The following is a 20,585-nucleotide window of genomic DNA, read 5'->3' on the forward strand; positions in this document are numbered from 1 at the left end:
TTGGAAGTCTATATTTTTTTTAGTGTAATGAAACAGATTTCATCACTGTTAAATCTGTATTCTAACATGTTAAATAGACTCCTGGGAGCCCACCTAAGGTCCAGGAATAATGCAGCATGAGAAGAATGCAAAATCATTTCTGCTATTGAATCAAATTCATGGAGGGCATTATTTGGCCTCCTTGGAGGCCCAGACAGATAAGGTGGGTCCTAGAAGACTTTGTGCCATCTTGCAAGCTTCATCTCTTCAATCCATTTCACCACTATCAGGGTGTCTTCCTATACTCAGGTCATTGTCATCATCAAAGTACTTATTGAGAATTTACTACAAGCCAAGCACTATGTTCAGAGCTTTACATGGATTATTTTATGCCTATGGCAACCCTTTGAGTTAGCTCTACTTCACAAATGGGTAAACTGAGGCTTAGAAAGGTGAGGGCTTTATTGCCATGTTTGCAGCCAGCAAGTGGCAGAGTTGGACTACCAACTCAGGTAGCATGCTTCTAAGCTCTCCATTGTAACTCAATACATCCAAGGGTACCCCATCATCCACAGAATAAAGTTCTGTGTTCACAGTTTGGCATTCAGAAGCCTCCACAATGTGGCTTCTTCCTACCCCTTCCAACTTCATTTTATTCCCCACCTCTTTAAATGAAACTTATATTTTGACACGGTCTTCAGTTTCACACCTCGAGTTGTATGCATTCCTAAACAAGGCAACACCGTTCTGAATGCTCTACAATTTTGGTACACAAGGCTGAGAAAAAACATGCCATTTCTTTCCTCTGTGAATAATACCCTAACCCCTCCCTTGGTATATAATTACTCCTCTTTCTGCATTATTGGAGATTTCCCACCTCTACTGATTGTTTTCTTTGGCTTTGGGTGTTATATACAATGGTTTCCTGTACCCCACCCTTCTCTACTGGTTTTACATTCCTGATGGATAAAAATGTTCTCATTCATTTCTGTTTCTACTAAATCTCTAATTTAATTTTGTATACAAAGTAAGTGGGAAGATGAGAACAGAAGGGGGATGCAGAGAGAATTTTTGAAATTATGAATTCCCAGTGGACAAAGACCATATCAAATTTAGCTTGAAATAGACTCACAGAAGAACAATGCAGTCATTCAATTGGTATTCTCTTCATAGAATCTTCACAGCAAAATCAGTCAGTCACAATTCAATATTCCAGTAACCAGGACTGACACACCTGTATGGGCATCCAATGACAATGTGAGTTACCACTAACAGAAGAACAGTTGGTTATATTGCATCTTCACCTGCTTCTTCACGTATTTATTGTCTATTTCTTGCTTGAAATGCTTCCTAAGCCCTTCTCCATTGCATGTCACCTCAGATGTCATTAGCAGTTTTCTTAATGTGTGGCACACTAGAGCATCAACCCAATAATGGACTCAACAGCTGAGAATAAGATAGGAGCATCACTTCACATGTTGGTGTCACTGTTTCCACAATCACACTCTGCAATGCTTGTTCAGTGCAACACTCAGCACACTTCCTTTGCAGTCATTTATTCTCAATCATTTGATAAAACATATGCTCCATGTTGTGGTTTTAGGACCATAGGCTTTGTCAGACTGTGTTCAAATCTCCTCTCCAATGTATACTAGCTATGAGTTAGACCAGTGCTTTTTAAACATTAATGTACTAATGAATGACCTTAGGGAGTTGTAAAGACACAAATTATGATGCAGAAGGTCTGGGATGGGGCCTGATATTCTGCATTCATCACAAATGCCCAGGTGATGTCGATGCTGCTGGGCCATACCACTCAATGACCTCAACTAGAGCCTTACTAGGCTTCGGCTTCATATTAAAATCACTAGTGAGGCTTCAAAACTCCCAATACCCATGGTTGCACGCCAGAGTTATGACACTTCAGTCCCTAGGTGGGACCCAAGCATCAGCATCCCAATTTCTCACCCTAAGGAGTTCTGCGAGGATTCCATTAACTTGCCATATAAACTGCACTTAAAAGGGTCACTAGAACATGGAAAACACTCAATGTAGATTGGTTATTTTGCTGTGACTACTATAAAAAAGTAGTACCATGTTTCTCACAACACAGTTTCAACAAGGTGTCAATAATATTCCTAAAGTGCTTCATGATGATATAAATGTTGGCAGTTCTGTACCTACAGCCTCTCCTGGAGACAAATCTCTTAAGTATTCTCTAAAATTCTTTGATGAGGAAATCTATTTAACATTAGTTAAACTGACATTTACCAAACAGTGATGATCCTTGAGCCCTTTATTTGGTACTATTAATTTTTTTAAAATTTTTACCTCTATAATAAAACTTTTTATTTTCATGTAGTTGTTACTCCATACGCATTTTAAGGAGGAATATGAAAATATGTACCCTTTACCCAGTTTTCCCCAGTGATAAAATCTTGCAAAACTATAGTATAACCTCTCAACTAAGATGCTGACATTGATACATTAGAAATGCAAAACATTCCCATCATCACAACAATCACTCATGTACAATTTTATAGACATAGCCTCCTTCCCTCATATTCCTACCCCTTCCTTAATCCTTGGCACTCACTAATCTGTTCTATTTCTAAATTTTTGTCATTTTGAGAATATTATACAAATGGAATCATGAAGCATGCAACTTTTTGAGATTGTTTTTTTTTGAGTCAGAATAAGTCTCTATAGATTCATTCAGTTTATTTTATGTATCAATAATTTGGTTCCTGCCAGGCACAGTAGTCACACCTGTAATCTCAACATTTGGGAGGCCAAGGAGGGAGGATTGGTTGAGCTCAGGAATTCAAGACCAGCTTGGACAACATAGTGAGACCCCATTCCTATAAAAATAAAAATAAAAAATTAGCCAGTCACCATGGCTCACTCTGTACTCAAGAGAAGGCTGAGGCAGGGGGATCACTTAAGCCTTGACCAGGTCAAGGCTACAGTGAGCCGTGATTGTGCCACTGCACTCTAGCCTGGGTGAAAGAGCAAGACTCTGTCTCAAAAATTAAATATATATATATATTTTATATATATGTATATATGTGTGTATATATATATTTTATATATGTAGATAGATAGATAGATAGTTGAGTAGTAGTCCACAGTATATATGTACACCACAGTTTATTTAGTCATTTACACGTTGAATCTGGGTTGTTTCCAGTTTGGGATTATTATGAATAAAGCTGCTGTAAACATTTGTGTACAGATTTGTGTGAATGTAAGTTTTTATTTCTCTGGGATGATACCCAGGAATGATTGTAGGGAGTTTCCATGTTCAGTTTTTCCTCTTTTTTAAACTGCCCAAGTGTTTTCCAGCATAACTGTGTCATTTTAAATTCCCATGAGCAATGTATGAGTGATCCAGATTATACATATCCCCATCAGCCTTTGGTGCTGCCCTTATTTTTTATTCAGCCATTATGAAAAGTCAGCTTCCCTGAGAAGAAGCTAAAGACACGCCAGGCAGTTTGTGCCATGTGTTAAAGTGGACCCTGTAGGTTTTCCCTTATCTGAAATACAAGCCTTGAGAGTGAGGATAGGAGTGGTTTTCATCCAGAAAATAGATTCTGAGCAGGTAAAACATTGACAAAGTCAAGTCTGAGATCCCCATGAGCATGAGGACAGGGTAAGGGAAAAAGAGGATGGAAATGGAGGCCTAGAGGGAAGGCAGAACAAGAAAGAACTGGTGGGGGTTGGGGAAGCCTGTTTTGGGTTATGCTGGATTAGCAGGGGTTTTTCTGTTGTTCTTCACCTCAGAGTGCAGATGAAGCAAGTGAGAATGTACTTTCTTTGTGAGAACTCTACCTTCTAATAATACCTTGATCTCACAGGGTACCTTGTCAAGACCTCAGAGGGTGTGACAAATCTCAGTGTTCCTGTGATACTTGACTTCCTCTTCTCAAGGGAGAGAAACTGAGGCAGAAGAGACAGGCAAGCATCAATCCTGGAATTATCTTACATAGACTAGGAATTGGAGCAACGAGAGGTTAGCATTCTAAGGCATTAATGTTAATTTCCTGTATTGAACATCTCTCTTTTAATACAAGATGCCGTGACCATCTGTTTTCATTCAGGATGCATACAGTTCACCAAATGACAGCATTGATAAAGGGACGTTCAACCCTTTCTCATGTCCAAATTATTCTTTCTTCTCATTTCCAAGAAACAGTCAACGTAGAGAAAAAATCATGAAGCTAAACTTTGGGTTTGCATGATATCCAAGTTAACTTCTCCATATATATATTTTGAAAATAACTATCATAACCTCTTTTGAAAATAAGTAAGGAAATAAATAGAAAAGTTGATTGTGCTGCCTGCCTCAGATTCTGGAGGTAACGCAGACCAGACAACCCAAGTTGAAGGCTATTTTGATGCCAGTCTGTAGGCAGCAAGCAAATTACTCAAGGACACAAGAGAGGCAAAGACTGTTTTCTTTTTGATGTTGATAGAGCAAGTCAATAAAACATTTAAATAAAAAACATAACAAACTGATGAAAGAACTAAATGAGGATCCAGTTTTCACATGTACCACACTCCTATTCTAGTTAATGATGTTTATACTACCAAAAGGTAGTGATAGTAGCGATGGGAAAATCTGCATAAAGAGCTATTTTGAAGGTAGTAACACAGTATTAGATTTTTTTTTCATAGAAATTCTGTCTACTAGACAACTGCTACTGATTTCTCAAAATTCTGCTCAAGCATCTCTCCTTTTCTGATGCTTTCCTTTAACCTCTGGATCCTCCCCAACCTTGGCCCTATCTCGTTTATTACATGGGCTACATTGGATAGAAATGATTTCTTTATATGGCTGTCAGCATCACTAAACTGATCATTTAGTTACTACATTAACTGCCATTCATTTTTGTTTCCCTAACAGAGTGCCTGGCACATAGGCCATTTTCAAGATTTGTGAGAAAATGGAATATATATCCTGAGAAATCATTGTAGAAACACTTTCTAGGAGACAGGAATTCTGAGATCCAAATTACCACAATGTGTTTTTTCTCAGAAACATTTAAACTACATGAGTCTCAAAATTTTTAACCACAAATGAGGAATAGCAATACCTACTTTATCAGGCTTCATGCAAAGACCACCTGAGATAATCCACTGTGTAAATTCTTCCTTCATTGTCAAGCCTCATAATAGATAATTATTGTTAGGACTCACGTCATCTCAACTCCTACTTGAGATAACTCCAAACTGCTAAAGGTTTAATGATAGAACTGGGACTTGCTGTCTTGTGGATTTTTACTCAGAAAGTACATCGGTTAGTATTCAGATCACAAACTTTGAGGCTTCATTGCCATAAACCTATCTTGCTCATTGATTGGTTCTGTGTAATCTCAATATATTGGCCCAATAATTCTCTTTTTCAAGTTTGGGGTAAGCCTCATCCCTAATATTCCCTTCCCTCAATTCCATTTCCCTCTAAGGTGCTACAGTTGAATTTCTAGCCACCTAGTTACATAATAGAAAAATAAAGGAAACAACACTATACAATGAAAACACTTTAAATTCAAAAGGATTCAGGTTAATAGTAGACTTCTCTTAAGGAAACCTCATTATGTGTGACTTGCATAAATCTCAGGGTCTAATGTGACCCTCTAAGATCAGAATTGCATTTAAAGATGTATGTTTCAGCAAGCAAAGAAGTAATCCAATATTAACTTGAATCTCATAAAGACTATAAAAGAAGTTCTATGATGTAACTCACAGAAAGCTTCTGAAAAATGTCATATTTCTCTCAATCTCTAATGCTCATGTCAGAGGCATTGGAACCAGAGCAACATCACCTTGAATAGGGGCTGGGTAAAATAAGGCTGAGACCTACCAGGCTGCATTCCAAGGAGGTTAGGTGTTTTAAGTCGCAGGATAAGATAGGAAGTTGTCACAAGATACAGATCATAAATGCCTTGCTGATAAAACAAGCTGTGGTAAGAAGCCAGCCAAAACCAAGATGGTAACAAAAGTTGACATCTGATCGTCCTCGTTGCTCATTATACATTAACTAAAATGCATGAGCATGCTAAAAGACACGCCCACCGGCGCCATGACAGTTTACAAATGCCACGGCAATATCAGGAAGTTACCCTATATGGTCTAAAAAGGGGAGGAACCCTCAGTTCTGGGAATTGCCTACCCTTTTCCTGGACAACTCATGAATAATCCACCCCTTGTTTAGCATATAGTCAAGAAATAATTATAAAAATAGGTAACCAGCAGCCCTAAGGGCTGCTCTGCCTATGGAGTAGACATTCTTTTGTTCCTTTACTTTCTTAGTAAACTTGCTTTCACTTTACTCTATGGACTTGCCCTGAATTCTTTTTTTTTAATTATTATACTTTAATTTCTAGGGTACACGTGCACAATGTGCAGGTTTGATACATAGGTATACATGTGCCATGTTGGTTTGCTGCATCCATCAACTCATCATTTACATTAGGTACTTCTCCTAATGCTATCCCTCCCCCAACCCCCCACCCCCCGACAGGCCCCGGTGTGTGGGGATATGTTCCTCGCCCTGTGTCCAAGTGATCTCATTGTTCAATTCCCACCTACGAGTGAGAACATGCACTATTTGGTTTTCTGTCCTTGTGACAGTTTGCTGAGAATGATGGTTTCCAGCTTCATTCATGTCCCTATAAAGACACATGCACACGTATGTTTATTGAGGCACTATTCACAATAGCAAAGACTTGGAACCAACCCAAATGTCCATCAATGATAGGCTGGATTAAGAAAATGTGGCACATATACACCATGGAATACTATGCAGCCCTGAATTCTTTCTTGTGCGAGATCCAAGAGTCCTCTCTTGGGGTCTGGATCTGGACCCCTTTCTGGTAACACTCACATTCAGAAACTGATTCACCCAAGCAGCTGGATATTACTACCAACTGGGGTTCCTCTCTGTCAACCTATATTTACCTTCTCATAGAGGCAGTTTCAACCTCGTCTGGTAACATGCCACCATGCCAGTTTTTCCAGTCCTCCCTTCTGACACAGTAGCCCCAAATCTCCCTTGATTAAGGATTGGGGAGGGAGCCCATAGAAGTACTAACAGCAGTACATTACTAATCAAGGTAAACATAGAAATAGGCAGTGCGAGCATTGAGGTATCGTGCCACAATTTTCCTCAATTTTATAAAAAGGACTCTCTTCTACAAGCTAGCTGTTTTTCAAATTGAGGATTCAAGACCCAGAGAGGCAAAGACCAACTCACACAATGCAATAGTTTCAGACCTGTGAATATAACCCATAACTCTTCAATCTCAGCCCATGGGACTTCCCAAAAGCCTGCATTGTAATAAAGCCAACAAGAGACATGGTTTGCTGAACCCAAAGCCTCTTGCGTCTCCATAACAGAGTTTCCTGGGAGACCATCTGCTGCAGAGCAGAGCTATCAGAACTGCAGACGCTGGTTTTTCCCACTTGAATCCACAGTGGGTCCTGGTGAACAGCGAAGAAAAATACCTCAGCTTTTTAAGTAATCATCCTACCCTCTCCAACTCTGTGCTTCATGCTCCACACATGGCCCAGCTTTTTTCACTTAATCAATTGCATCACGCGTTTATTGCCTCATTTTTCACCCTGTTGTAAAGATTATTGCTTGAATAAGTCTTAGTGAATTGGAAATGAGCAAAAAGGAATCACTTAAAGACTTATTAAGAAGACATGTTTTCCTTGCACTGATCTAAAATCTTCATATACCATGAATAAATGAAATTCTTCCTTGTTTATGTCAAAGAAAAGAAAGAAATGTTGCTCTAATATATACGTAGCTCAAAGATCCACTCTTAGGATTCTTCACCAGTGTACTTTCCCTGGGAAGAGGGCATCTATTGTGAAAGAACAAGAGATGTTGACATGAATCATCCTCAGCCCTGTTTGCAGTGAATGTTCCCACTCCCCATCATTACCCTATGTCAACCTGACAATGAAGCCATGGCAGCAGCACCTGACATTTTTATCCTCCTCCCCGTTTATCCCAGCTGTTTTACAAACACCATCTCAGATCCTCATAATGCCTGGCAAGGAGACAAGGAGTATTTACCTCTACTTGATCACCTCGTTTGATTTGTCCAAGGTCATAGAATTTATTAAAGGCTGAATAGAGCCCCAAATGCATGATTTTTAGTACCTAGGCCAAAGCTTCTGTATCATTCAGAACTTTTTTAACTGGAAAGAACAGAAAGATTACAGTGCTTTATTGATGAGGATTTTCTGAATTCTTATCACTGGAAATCTAGAGGTTGGGAAGGCTCCTGGGGACCTTCTCTCAGGTGTCTGGAGGGAGAAGAGGGGGAAGAAAAGCTGGCAGAGATGACAAGGGTAAAAAGGAGAAGGAAACAGAAAAAGAGGGGACAAAGGAGGGAGAGGAGAAAGGGTAGAGGAGAAGAGAAAAATGCAAAGTGGGGGAGATTGCTAAGAATACATGAAGGCCTCCCTGGAATGGGCATGAGACATACTAGTGTAAGTACAAGAGAAAGCGCTGTTTGGAGGACAGTCCCTGGTAGGTGGGAAGCCCAGGAAGGAGGAGTCACACTGCTTAGGAGGCTCTATGACAGAAGGGTCAGTGAGAACTTCAGGGGTTTAGTGGACAGAACCACAAAATGCTCTCCCTGATTCTGCATGGTAATGGCACATTTCTCTTAGGCTAACCCAAGCACTTTAGAGTTGGCAGAAGAGCAACACCATTTAATCTAGACATCAAGAGAAATGAACTGATGGTTGACATTCCTGCCCCTCAGGAGTGATAATAACCTGTGCCTGTTAAAGTTAGATGAGGAAAACATTAGCAGGTTCACTGTGGGGAGCCATCCAGGCTGGCGCTGAGGTGAACAAGTGGCTGGAAAATTATCTGGAAGGGTGAGAAGCCTCAGCTACCTGCCCCTTACATTTAGCACCCACATGAAGTACTTAGGAGCCTGTTGGAAGATGCCTTGAAACACTGGGGGGTCTGGGGAAATTACAAACAAGCACACACCTCAGCTTTGAAAAACCCTTCAAATGCTTTTTCTTACTTTTCCTTTAACTGAAAAATAGTTATAAACTAATATTAACACAGAGAAAAGTAAAGAGAATGAGACTGGTAAGAAATATTCATGTGCCCATTACCTGGACTTAACAATCTAACATTTTCTCTTTTGTTTTCAGAATTTTTACTTGAAAAAAACGTGTTACAAAGACAGTGAAATGCCCCTCTCTACCACCACCATTCCCCATCCCATTCTTTCCCTCCCTGGAGAAAACAAACCCTGAAGTAGGTGTGTATTCCTCCTACCCATGTTCTTATGCTTACTATTTATGTGTGTAGCCATATATAATAGACATTTAATGTAATATTTTGTGTACTTTAAAATTTTTCATAAGAGCTGCATCTTTTTACCACTTGCTTTTTCAATACAACGTTTGGGTCTTATCTGTGTTGACTCATGCAGACCTAGTTCACTTACAAACATTATATATGATTGTATACATGAAGGTACCACAATTTATTAATCCGTTCACTGATTGATAGACACTTAAATTGCTTCCAGTTTTCACCATGGTGACAACAATGCAATAGACATTCTTGGACATATCTCCTCATGTACAGTGTGCTAGTTTTTCTAGAAAAAATACTAAGCCATGCAATTGCCAGGTTGTAGGGTACGTGCACTTCATCTTCACTGACATTGCCAAAGTGTTCAAAAGTACGATACACCAATTTCCCTAAGCTGCATCAAAACGCTTACTCCTCTTGAGGAAGGAGATAATGCTCCAACCAGTGTTGTATCTACTTACCAGAAGTCCAATTAATTTCTACAGGAAGTCTAATGAAGAGATCAATTTGCTTCAAATTGGTGCAGGTTTGACTGTGAAGTCACAGAGACCTATATTTAGCCATCTCCTCCACTTACTACCTGTATTACCTTGGGCAAAGTAATTCTGTCTTTTACCCTCCTCCTATACATAAAATGGGAATATTATTAGTACTACCTGTTAGACTTACTGTTAGGATTAAAGGAAATGATGCATATGTAACACTTGGCTACAGTGTCTGGCATCTAAGGACACTCAATAAATGTCCTTGTTTTTGCTTTTTAATTGCTGTCCTCTGTGCTATAGAATCCAAGGTGCTTTTGAAGTGGCTCAGGGGATGCACAAATGAACAGATTATGAGAAAATAGTGAAAAAGAGTCAATGTCAACTTTTCTTCCATGCAATAAGGCTTCAAAAAAGGGTAAAGGAAAATATCATGGGTATAAGCCTGGGCAGCATTGAAGGCAACTGAAATATGTCCTGCTTAATTCATGCTCCAGGATAATGTGTGGGCTCTTTCTTCCTTCCTTCCTCTTTCTGTTAAAAAAAAAAAATTCCAAAGAACACATTCTAGGGGCTCTTTGAAAAAATACCCCAAGGAACCCAGTGTAGCAAAGAAACCTGAAAGGCAACACCTACTGCTTTGCATAAAGCCTCCAGGAGGCTCCTGATTGCCCTTAATAAACCTGGCTAAAGTTCTGGCACCCCTTCCGTGGCAGCATATTTCTCTAGAAGCCACAGGAATAAAAAATAAAAAGCCTCTCTCTAGAATGTTAGCAGAGGATGCCAACACTTAAAACATGAGTGGGAGGGAACACAAGGAGGAGAGAGAAATGCTGAGAGAGTAAGGGAAAGAAAGCAAGTAGCAACAGAGAGCATGGGAAGGCTGAATACCTATGTTGCTATCTAAATAGGGCAACCTGCAGGATATTTTTTTCTCCTGAAAAAATAAGTAAATGGATCACCTGCACCGATAATGCGTCCTCCCCTTTATTTCACAAGAAAGAAAAGTACATTAAGTATATACGCCCAGAAGCGCAGTTGCTTAGGAGTCCTGATCAAGAGACAAAAATAGGATGTCAGTTTATGTAGTCATTAAAAAGTCTATTGGAAGAATTGGATCCATGCATGTTAGGATTTGGAACAAGAGAACAATCCTGTGAGTCACAGAGTCTAACAGCATTGATGTTCCTCCCTGTCTAATACAGAGGAATTTATGAGTAAAGATCCTGATGGGAAAGGTCAAAATAAGCATTTCAGGTGCTGTGCCCTTTTCACCATCTCTCATCCCTCTAAGTCAAGCAGGATGAAATCCTCTGAGCCTAAAATTATAAGACTAATTAGCAGGATGGATGGGAAGACATTAAGAGAGAAATGTTCCCGAGTTCAGTAAAATCTCATTAATTTAAATCCCATTTGATAAGTTGAACACAAGCTAGAATGAAACTTACAATATAGTGCAGCTGCAAAGAACACGAACTTAAGGAAGAATGACCTGCTGATTAACTTCCTTAAGCCTCAGTCTTCTCACATGTAAAATGGGGATTATAAGAGTACTTTCTTAATTATTAGGCATGGTATGATGATTAGATTGAATAGGAACTGCCAGATACTTAGCACAATTTCTGGCTAGTGTTTAGTAAATTGGAGCTATTATTTTTATTACTAATAACCATTAGAATAACTCAAGTCATAGAACTGTAGAATTTATGAGCCCTAAGAGACCTCATATGGTGCAGCACCCTATTTTCCAGAAAGTAAAAGGGGCCTAGATAGGTTCAGTGACTTCCGAGGTCACTCAGCCACCTGCCTCATGTCTTCCAAATAATCTCATTCAGGAGCTTCTGCCATTAATGAGTCACAGAGTGTTAGCACCTTTGGATGAAAAGAAGTTGTTATTAAAAAGGACTTAATGTCTTCATTAAATCAAAGCCACACCAAGTTCTACTAAGAAGTGCTTGATAAGCAGCTAGTTCAAGATAGTACAGCACTTAAAAGAAACAATGCTGCTTTAAAACAGAAAACACAAAAGACATAAAAACCCAAAAATTAATTCAAACTTGCAAATTCATCTTTCCCCCACCCCGGTCCCCCAAAGTAATATTTGCCTTTTATTCAGGTTTTCTGACTTGTAAAAGTAACTCAATATTTTCTAAAAGGTCACTTTTATAGAAGGTAAGGGTAGAAGGGAAAAGAAAGACAAAAGTAGAGAATGGAGAGAAGGAAGAAGGGTAGGAATCACACATAAAGTCTTTTACAGAATTTGGCCTTGTCACAGCTACAGAAAGCTGAAGGGCTAGGGTGATACGGACAGCACCAGACTAATGTGACCACTGTTTTGGCTTGTACTCTTACTCAACACCCATACTCCAAGTTAACGTAATGCAGTTATGCTTTAAAAATGCAGAATTATTTGTCTTTGCTCTTCAACTAAAATGCTCTTTTCTTGACAGACTTAAGGTATCTGTTTGTTTTGAATTGTTAACTAACACTCTATCTAATGGAAGTGCATAAATCAATGTCATTCTCTTGTGTTTTTCCATAATTCAGTTCTAATGTATGCATTTGGTGCGTGTACCACATGCAAAGCGTCTTGAGATTTTAATTGAAAGGTAAATGTGTGTTAGTTTTTACATTAGCCAGGAGGGAAAAAAAGCAACTCCTTTTTTCTCAGTTTTTTTAAACGAAGGATATAAAACAAATGGAGAACTTTAAAATATTGATTGATCTTTAATTTTTATGGATATATAATAGTTGCATATATTTATGGGGTACATGTGAAATATTGATACAAACATACAATATTGTCATGATCAAATCAGGGTATTTGGGATGTCTATCACCTCAAGCATTTATCATTTCTTTGTGTTAGAAACATTCCAGTTCTACCCTTTCAGTTATTTTGAAAAGCCACTTGTTCTGAAGGTGGGATTAGGGCTTAATGTTTTTAAAATTCATTTTTTAGTATATCCACCTTGCCCTTCAGAAAAACACACACACAAAACAAAAACCAGTGTTACATCAATGCCTTTATTCCTGTCCTGATAGCCACACATTGACATTTAGGCCCCAGGTTCACTGGGCTTTGGTTTGCACACCAGCTGCCAGCCTCTGACAAGCTGTGCCAGCATCCGCCCCACCATCAGGGTTGCTTGTGGCCCGGGAGAAGGAAACAAATGCAGCTAATGAGCTGGAAAAATAACACACTTGTAAGAATCAGCACAGGGATTAGATGCTTCCTATTCTTAGGAAAAGGAAAAAACTAAAAAAAAAAAAAAAAATGCACCCCCCCCACCACCACCCCCCAACACCTTGCAAAACATTCACACAACAGTTAGTAGCATTCTGAGTTTCTCTCTTAATTAAAAATAAAAATAAAAAGTCCAGCTGTCATAGTGCCAGGCATTGGAGAAATAGCACAGGAACTCTTTAACCACGTAATAGCAACTGTAGTCCAGGTCATCCTGAGGCGAAGTTTCTTTACTGTGGGAGCCATGGAGAGTTGAGAAACATCATGGTGCAGAGGAAAGAGTAACCTCATCCTGGAAGCGGCGAGCCATGTGGCTGCTGCTACACAGACGTCTCAGTCCTGTGACCCCCCCGACCAACCTTTTTTTTTTTTTTTTTTAGCTTTGATGAAATGGGTAGCATAAATCCAATACTGTCTGTTAAAGAAGGTGTATCCAAAAAGGCTGACAGCACAGCTGAATTCCTGATGGACTGGCTTAAGAGCAAAGTAGAGGCAAGCAAAAAGTAAGTGCAAACCCCAGCTTGATCTCTTAGCAATTATGTGACAAATAGAGTAACACTCCAGACCAGAGTAACCCACACATGGTTATTGCAGTAGACCTCAGCTGTTTTACTTCCCCGGTATACTTGTTTTCTGGGACTGCCAGGACAAATTATAAGTTGGTAGCTTAAAACCACAAAAAAATGTATTGTCTCACAGTTTTGGAGCCAGGCATCTTTAAAAAAAAAAAAAAAAAATCAAGGCATCAGCAGGGTTGGGTTGCTTCCTTCTGGAGTCTCTGAAGGAGGATCTGTTCCATGCCTCTGTCCTAGCTTCTGGTGGTTGCCAGCAACCCTTTGCATTCTGTGGCATATAGATGCATCACTCCAATCTGTGCTTACTTCTTCACATGGTCTTGTGTGTCTTCTCCCCTTCTAAGCACACCGATCATTGGATTCAGGGCCCACCCTAAATCTCCTCTCATTCTGAAGTCCTTAGCTTAATTACATCTTCAGGGACCCCTTTTCTAAATAAAGCCATATTCACAGGTTTGAGTAGATACATCTTTTGGGGCACTACCATCCAACCCAACATACCCAGCATCTATTCTCCTGCCTACTGGTAATAATACTTCACTTTCGCTTTAGGAAATCGATTCCACCCAGACTCCAAGGGTGATGCTACAGTGCAGACCAAGCCCATCATTAGCCCATCCCAATAGCCTCATTGGCAGGGTCAGTCTGCAGTTCCAGCTTTTCAATTACATTAAGTCTTTGTTATTTTCTGAAAGTACTGGGGATAAAATACTTTTTCGACTGGAGTTGCTAAGCTTGGAGTTGTTAGGAAATTCAGGAAACGCATGTATGAGAAAGTACAATTCTGTAGAGAAGACTCAGTGAATGGGGAGAGACCAGAGACCTCCTGGGCCCACCTGGGTCAGAAAGCACCCTGAGATTTCAGTTATGTGTTCCACTTAAGGCCTCCTTTAGCTTCATCTAGTTTGGTTGAGTTTCTTTCATTTGCAAGTGATTTTTGAAAAAAAAAAATACTAGTGCATTTTTATTCATTTTACAAATATTTGGCTACCAATAATGCACCACACATGGTGTTAGCCGCTGGGGATAAAAATGATAAAGACATAATTCCTGCCTTCGAGGAAGTTATAATCTTTTAGGAGACTGTTGAGATGTCATGAGATTTCTGTGGCAGCTAGAAGGGAAGCTTACAGTCCATCTCGTGTTCAATCCCAACTTTTCACTGAAGCATGGAATATAAGAGTAAGATCATAAGCCATTGGGGAGTCTGAGTGCTCACTCATTAATTTGCAAACATTTGAAACAGTGTCATCACTCCCAATGCTCCAGGGAAAGACAAAGATGTGGAAATGAAGGGTAGACAGTGAAGATGGATCGCAGATTGTCTGGCTCTCTACAGCTAGGAGGGAGCCTGACTTCTCCCCCAGGGTATTTTTAGCTTCCTATTCTTAGAGATGATCACAGCATTCTGGTCTTCTCAGTACTTCCATATGAGGAAAAACCAGAGACAAAAGGAAAAATCAGAGCAAAGGGCACCAGGAAGGAACTGGGTGTCCCAGGAGAAAATCTGGTGACAGCTTCTCCACTGGGTAATCTTTCTAGGCAAACTCAGTAGTGAGCTGAGTTTACTAATACTAATACAAACTCTAGTAGTATATAATGGTTTTGAGTTGTAATTGTGTAGCATATTTAAAACATCATCTATTTTCAATTAGACAGTAAATTTTTTGAAGATGGAAACTCTAGAGGACAGTCTTTCTTTTGGCATTCAATGTCTAAATCTCCTTCTTATATTAGGGAATCCTGTACTGTACCAAACTCAACCTGTGTCCCTCCATAGGGGCTAAAAGGCCAGATGGTCTGCTTCTCAGCCTGTCTCTTGGCTAGGATGTGGGGATGAGACCCAGACTCTGCCAAACAGACCCATCAGCACCAAATGTTAAACGAAACATTAGTGATGAGAAAAAGTGGGGCCATTCCGCAAACAGTGACAGAAGTATTCACTGTGTTTATAGGGGTAGTGTGCAGGATTGCTGTTTTCAACAGTACAACTTGAGGCATCTGGTGCCCAGTGACAGTAACATCTTAACCAACCCCACTGCGTGATCTTAGATGATGCTTCTGGCTGCAGTCTCTGCACCTGCTTCTTCCACCTTCCTAAAGATTCATGTCTTCTTACTAATTTATTTCCCAATAAAAGGTGAGAATTGGTTCCTGCTGTTTGCAACTAAGAACTCTGACTTAGTTTCTTTTAGTCATCTAGCTAACTCCAACAGAGTTAGTCAATAAATAGTTATTTATTTGAATGTGTTACCTTCTGACTCCACACCACCCCATGTTAACTTTGCCAGGCAAGTACCATTGTTTTTTCTTTTTTCCCTTCCCAACTGGTTGGAAACAAGGCCTAGAAAAACTAAATGACTTATGAAGACATATGGCTGGCAGTGAGTAACCCCTTTCCACACTGTTCCAGGGGTCACACACACTGCTGATTATGAATGCAACATGTAAAAATAATCAGGGCATCTCTTATTTCTGACCCAGATTATCACATTGAAAGTCATAAAACAAGGTTGGACTAGCCCTGCATTCCTGCTGGCACCCATGAGAGCCATGCTGACTGCTCTCTTCAGACACAGCCTACGCTGCCCAGCTCATACCAGTCCCTTCACCTTGTCTTACCCCTCCCCTCTCCACTCAGGCATGTTACCTACCTGGCTGCAGAACTGTTCCATTCTACCTCCAGGGAATGCAGAAAGCAAAGAAAACAGGCACTACATTTTCTTGCTTCAGTGCTAGAAACATATTCTGGATCTAAAGTACAAAAGCCCAGAATGTCACACAAAACAGCAACGTAAGAAGTCAGTCTTCTGGCCAATGAGTCAGGGTCCAACAAGAGGGTATAGGTCAGGGGGAGGAGGGGAATCAAAATGTCTTGCCTTTGCTTCATGTTCTACCCCTTATGTGCTAACCTAGAATCTTTGTTAATAACATTCAAACGAGATCACACAGAGTACTTTTAATTTTTTTCAATCAGATTTGTTTTCTGATTGCAGAAGTATTATGCATGGTATGGTAAAAAAAAAAAAAAAAAAAAAAAAAAAAAAAAAAAAAAAAAAGGTCAAGAAAAGGAGAAACAACATACATACCATTCAGTTTCCAAACCCAAAGAAAATAATTGTTGGGGAATATATCTAGCATTTCAGATTCTCTTGACGCATTCTAAATGATCAAGTTTTCTACCAAGGTACTTTTGTTATAGTATGTTTCATAGCCACTGCTCGACTCCTACAAATCACAGATTTAGAGTATTGAAAGTCACAAGTGGGTATCTGCAGACCTGGAGGCCAGGCAGGAGAGCTGCATGGATGCGGAAGAATTCCTGAGAGAGTCAAAGGTGAGAGAAGAGGAGGCAGAAAGTTTCTCTACCAGTCTCCAGAAAAGACAGAGGTCTACATTCTATTACTTAGAGAGGCAGGGATGAAATGATGTGGAATAAGTGCCCCAGAGCTTGAGATTGAAGTAGACACCCCCCAACCCAGAAGGGAAATATGGAGGCAATGAGGCATGATGCAGTTAAAAGGACACTCTTTCAGGGGTGGGAGACTAAATATAGCAGACTAGATGTATATCCACTCCAAAGAAGATGGTGATCAAGGTGGAAATATTGTGTTGGGGGACGGGAGTAAAAAATCAACTATTTTCAGGAGGTAGGCAAGCAAATAAATGAATGAAGTAGGCCAGGTATGAGGAAAGTGAGATATACTTTGCTGGAATTTTAAACACACAAATATTCTTCCACAAATAAGTATTCTTTCTCACTTTTTGGAAACATGGCAGCCTTCTTTGTCTTTCATTTTCACAGTAGGAAAAACAGGTCAGACACAATGATAAATGGAAGTTGATCATGGATCGTGGTATCAAGAAGACAATGAGATGTGGCTGGGGGTTCTAGAAGGCTGCAGAATTCATACCCCATCTGAAGGGCTATACCCTGGCTAATAAAAATAGCAAATCAGAATAAAAACATAATATTGTCAGATGTTCCAATTTTCCAAGGTAAGCCAAAAATATAAATGTTTATATGTATTTTTTTCTGGCTTTTAAAATTGTTTCCAGGTTTTTCAATTAAATATATTAACCATATTAATCACATTCCTGTATTTCCATAGGTCCCATGTGACTACTGCCTCATACCTTTCCAAATCACGTACCATAGCAAGACAGCCACTTGAAACCCAGGGTGATAGACATTTGTGCCTTTCCTTCTCCTATATAGTGCAGTATTGATTCTAAAACTGGCCATTAAGGGAAACTGACAAATTCAAGCACAGCAAAAGGAAAAGGAAGGGAACTGAAACAATATGCATTGGTGAATACTAGGAACAGATATAAATAATATGGCAAGAGCTAGTGATTCAAAAAAGATAGTTGTTTAGAATTAGAGAATGCTTTCTAGTTTACAAGGTATTTTCACACCTACTGTGTCATTGGAGCCCACAATAAATTCCAGAAGTAGGCTGAAAGGTATTAATACTGTTAACGTTGGAAAAGGTCTGGGAAGAGGAAAGGGAGGAAGGAGGTTGAGAGAGAGAATGAATGCATGAATATGAATGGTGGCTCATAGGCTATATGACTTACCAATATCATAAAAGTAAGCATTGAGAAGAATGACTCATTAATTTATGATAAAATGGGGAAGTTTTTATGTTGACTGTCATTTATAGAAAACACAATACAATTAGTGTTTTTCCCCCTCTAAAAATACTTTGACAAAAGGATTAAATTCAATAGACTGTAATGATTGGGGGAAAGAAAATAGTATAAGATTTTTGTTTTTTGCAAAATTTACTCATGCTTTGAAGAATCAATGGTGATATCTGCATCTATTTCTTGGAAAAGAATCATGATTTTTCTCCTTAAGTTTTAACTATAAACAAAGAAAGGTACAGAATAGTGATTTAGGTCAATATGAATAATTATTGTTAACACCAAGAACTATTCACATAAAGAAAATAATGTAATATGAAGAGTCTTGGTATTGGGTTCCAGAATCTGCACTGTATGTGGCCTTAGCTAGAGAATTATCCTTTGAGACTCAGTTTCCTCTTTTCAAAAATGGGTATGGTACTACCTGTGTATGAAAAGGGAGATGGACTGTGTATGAACTCCACAAATTTCCAAGCCTTCCACAGACACACATTTAAGGTAAGGTAGGCTAATATGATTCAAAGATCTAGAAATGCATACAACATATTTATTAAATTTTAACTAATTTTGAAATTTAAAGATCTTATGGCATCTTGTCCAATCCCACTCAGCCAACCTTACGCCCATCATGTCTTACCCTAACCACACCACACCTGATAGCCCTAGGCGCTTTTAATCCCAGAGCCAGGAGACCCCAAAATAATATATTCCTAGAGTTAAGAATTAGAACAACCTTAGTTCAAAGTCCAATTTCATAAGCTTAGCCCCTCCGTTTCCTAACCAGAAAATTGAGATCCTAAGCCCTACTTCAGAGGTTGTTGTACAGGTAGATAAGGAATGTAAAATACGTACTAAAGCCTAGCATAAAGAAATTACCCAATAACTACAGCTTGTTATTGTTGGTTTTAATAGAGTTTTATCCTGTTATTCTTATTAGGAAAATCTACATAGAGATTTCTCCCTGATGACAGGGAGATTGGCTAACCCTTGACATCCAGTGCTGCGTTAATATTATCTAGCGTCAAGTGTGTGTGTCCTGTAATCATCATTACTGTGTCACAAGCTTCCTGAGGGTAAGAATCTCATTCAATACTTACCTAGCATCTTCTCTATGCTAGACACTTTTCTCAGACGTGGGGCTCCCAGGAAGCCTGGCTCCCTCTGCTCTCACAGAGCTTATGCTCTGAGAAGAGGCAGCCTATCAACAGGTATACAAATTAAAAGCAGCTGTTGGGAGATGGTATACATGAAATAACCAGAGGATGTAACAGAGATAGGATGTGGCAGGAAAGATGGGGAGCTGTATTAGAAAGGCAAGGAAGGGCCTGTGACACCACGAAGCCTGACACGGGAGGAAGAGCAACAAGACACAGACCTGAGGAAAGCAGCACGAGCAAAGGAGGGGCAAGTTCACATACTGAAGGAGAAACCCAGGCTGTTTCTTTGAGGAATAGTGGAAAGAGCTGGGGTGCTGAGAGAGAATTACACAAAATAAAATGAGAGAGGTAGGCAGGCTCCATGTCTCATGGGGCTTTAAGCAGAAGAGGGTTCCAAGTACATGACTATTTCATCAAGTCACCATTTCATCAAATACACCATTTCCTGGTGGCTGAACAGTAAGAATAATTTTGTTTTCTTTCTTTTTTGTTTCAAATATGATTTCATATTTGGGTCATTCTTGCCTTAGCCCCTTGCAAGAAAGTACTGGGTATCACTCCCACATCCCCACCTGCATTCACCCAGTCACCTGAAGAAAGAAATGCCAGGTGAGGAACCCTTGACCCATTTCAAAGTTCTCCCCTTCCAGCTACCAGTGGTGCACTCAGTGTAACAGACCAATGAGGATTTCTTCAGCCCGTATTCTACTTCTGTCTGGCATTTCAGAAGTTGGCTCCACTGCCTGAGGGAGACATTTTAGGAGAGGTTTCCATAGAAACTTAAACTTTCTCTCCAGCTGCTCATGTAGTTTATCCCTTTATTTTTTAAACGCACATTATCATTATTGTTTTCAATCAGCTTTTTGGCTTTTGCTTTCTTGGGTTCAAATAATATCAGGTCTCTAAGAACACAAGCTCTCTCATTCTCCATTCAGCAATCTTGCCTAATTATGCTTCCATGGCTGACAGAGAGGGTTAGAGAAGCTTTGCTGCCATAATGAATCAATTCTCAGATTAATATTCACTGTATCCCTTAGAGACCCTTAGGTGGTTAGCCCTCAATCAGCAGTGTAGCCTTGATAGCACTGATGTTACATAAGAAGTCTTATGAAGCCACTGTCCAGCCTCCTTCCA

At 39.6% G+C, this 20,585-nt stretch overlaps 1 long non-coding RNA gene across 2 annotated transcripts in view; it reads right to left on the minus strand.

Moving 5' to 3' along the window:
- Nucleotides 1-1,111: 1,111 nt before the first annotated feature.
- Nucleotides 1,112-20,585, minus strand: part of LOC112133439 (uncharacterized) — a 148,293-nt gene continuing 128,819 nt past the window's right edge. For both annotated transcript variants that reach the window (XR_010140058.1, XR_010140057.1), the window contains one exon: nt 1,112-1,213. This is a non-coding gene — a long non-coding RNA (uncharacterized LOC112133439). The remainder of the gene's footprint in view (nt 1,214-20,585) is intronic.

Source organism: Pongo abelii, chromosome 4 (assembly GCF_028885655.2).
Source record: "Pongo abelii isolate AG06213 chromosome 4, NHGRI_mPonAbe1-v2.0_pri, whole genome shotgun sequence".
Taxonomy (NCBI): domain Eukaryota; kingdom Metazoa; phylum Chordata; class Mammalia; order Primates; family Hominidae; genus Pongo; species Pongo abelii.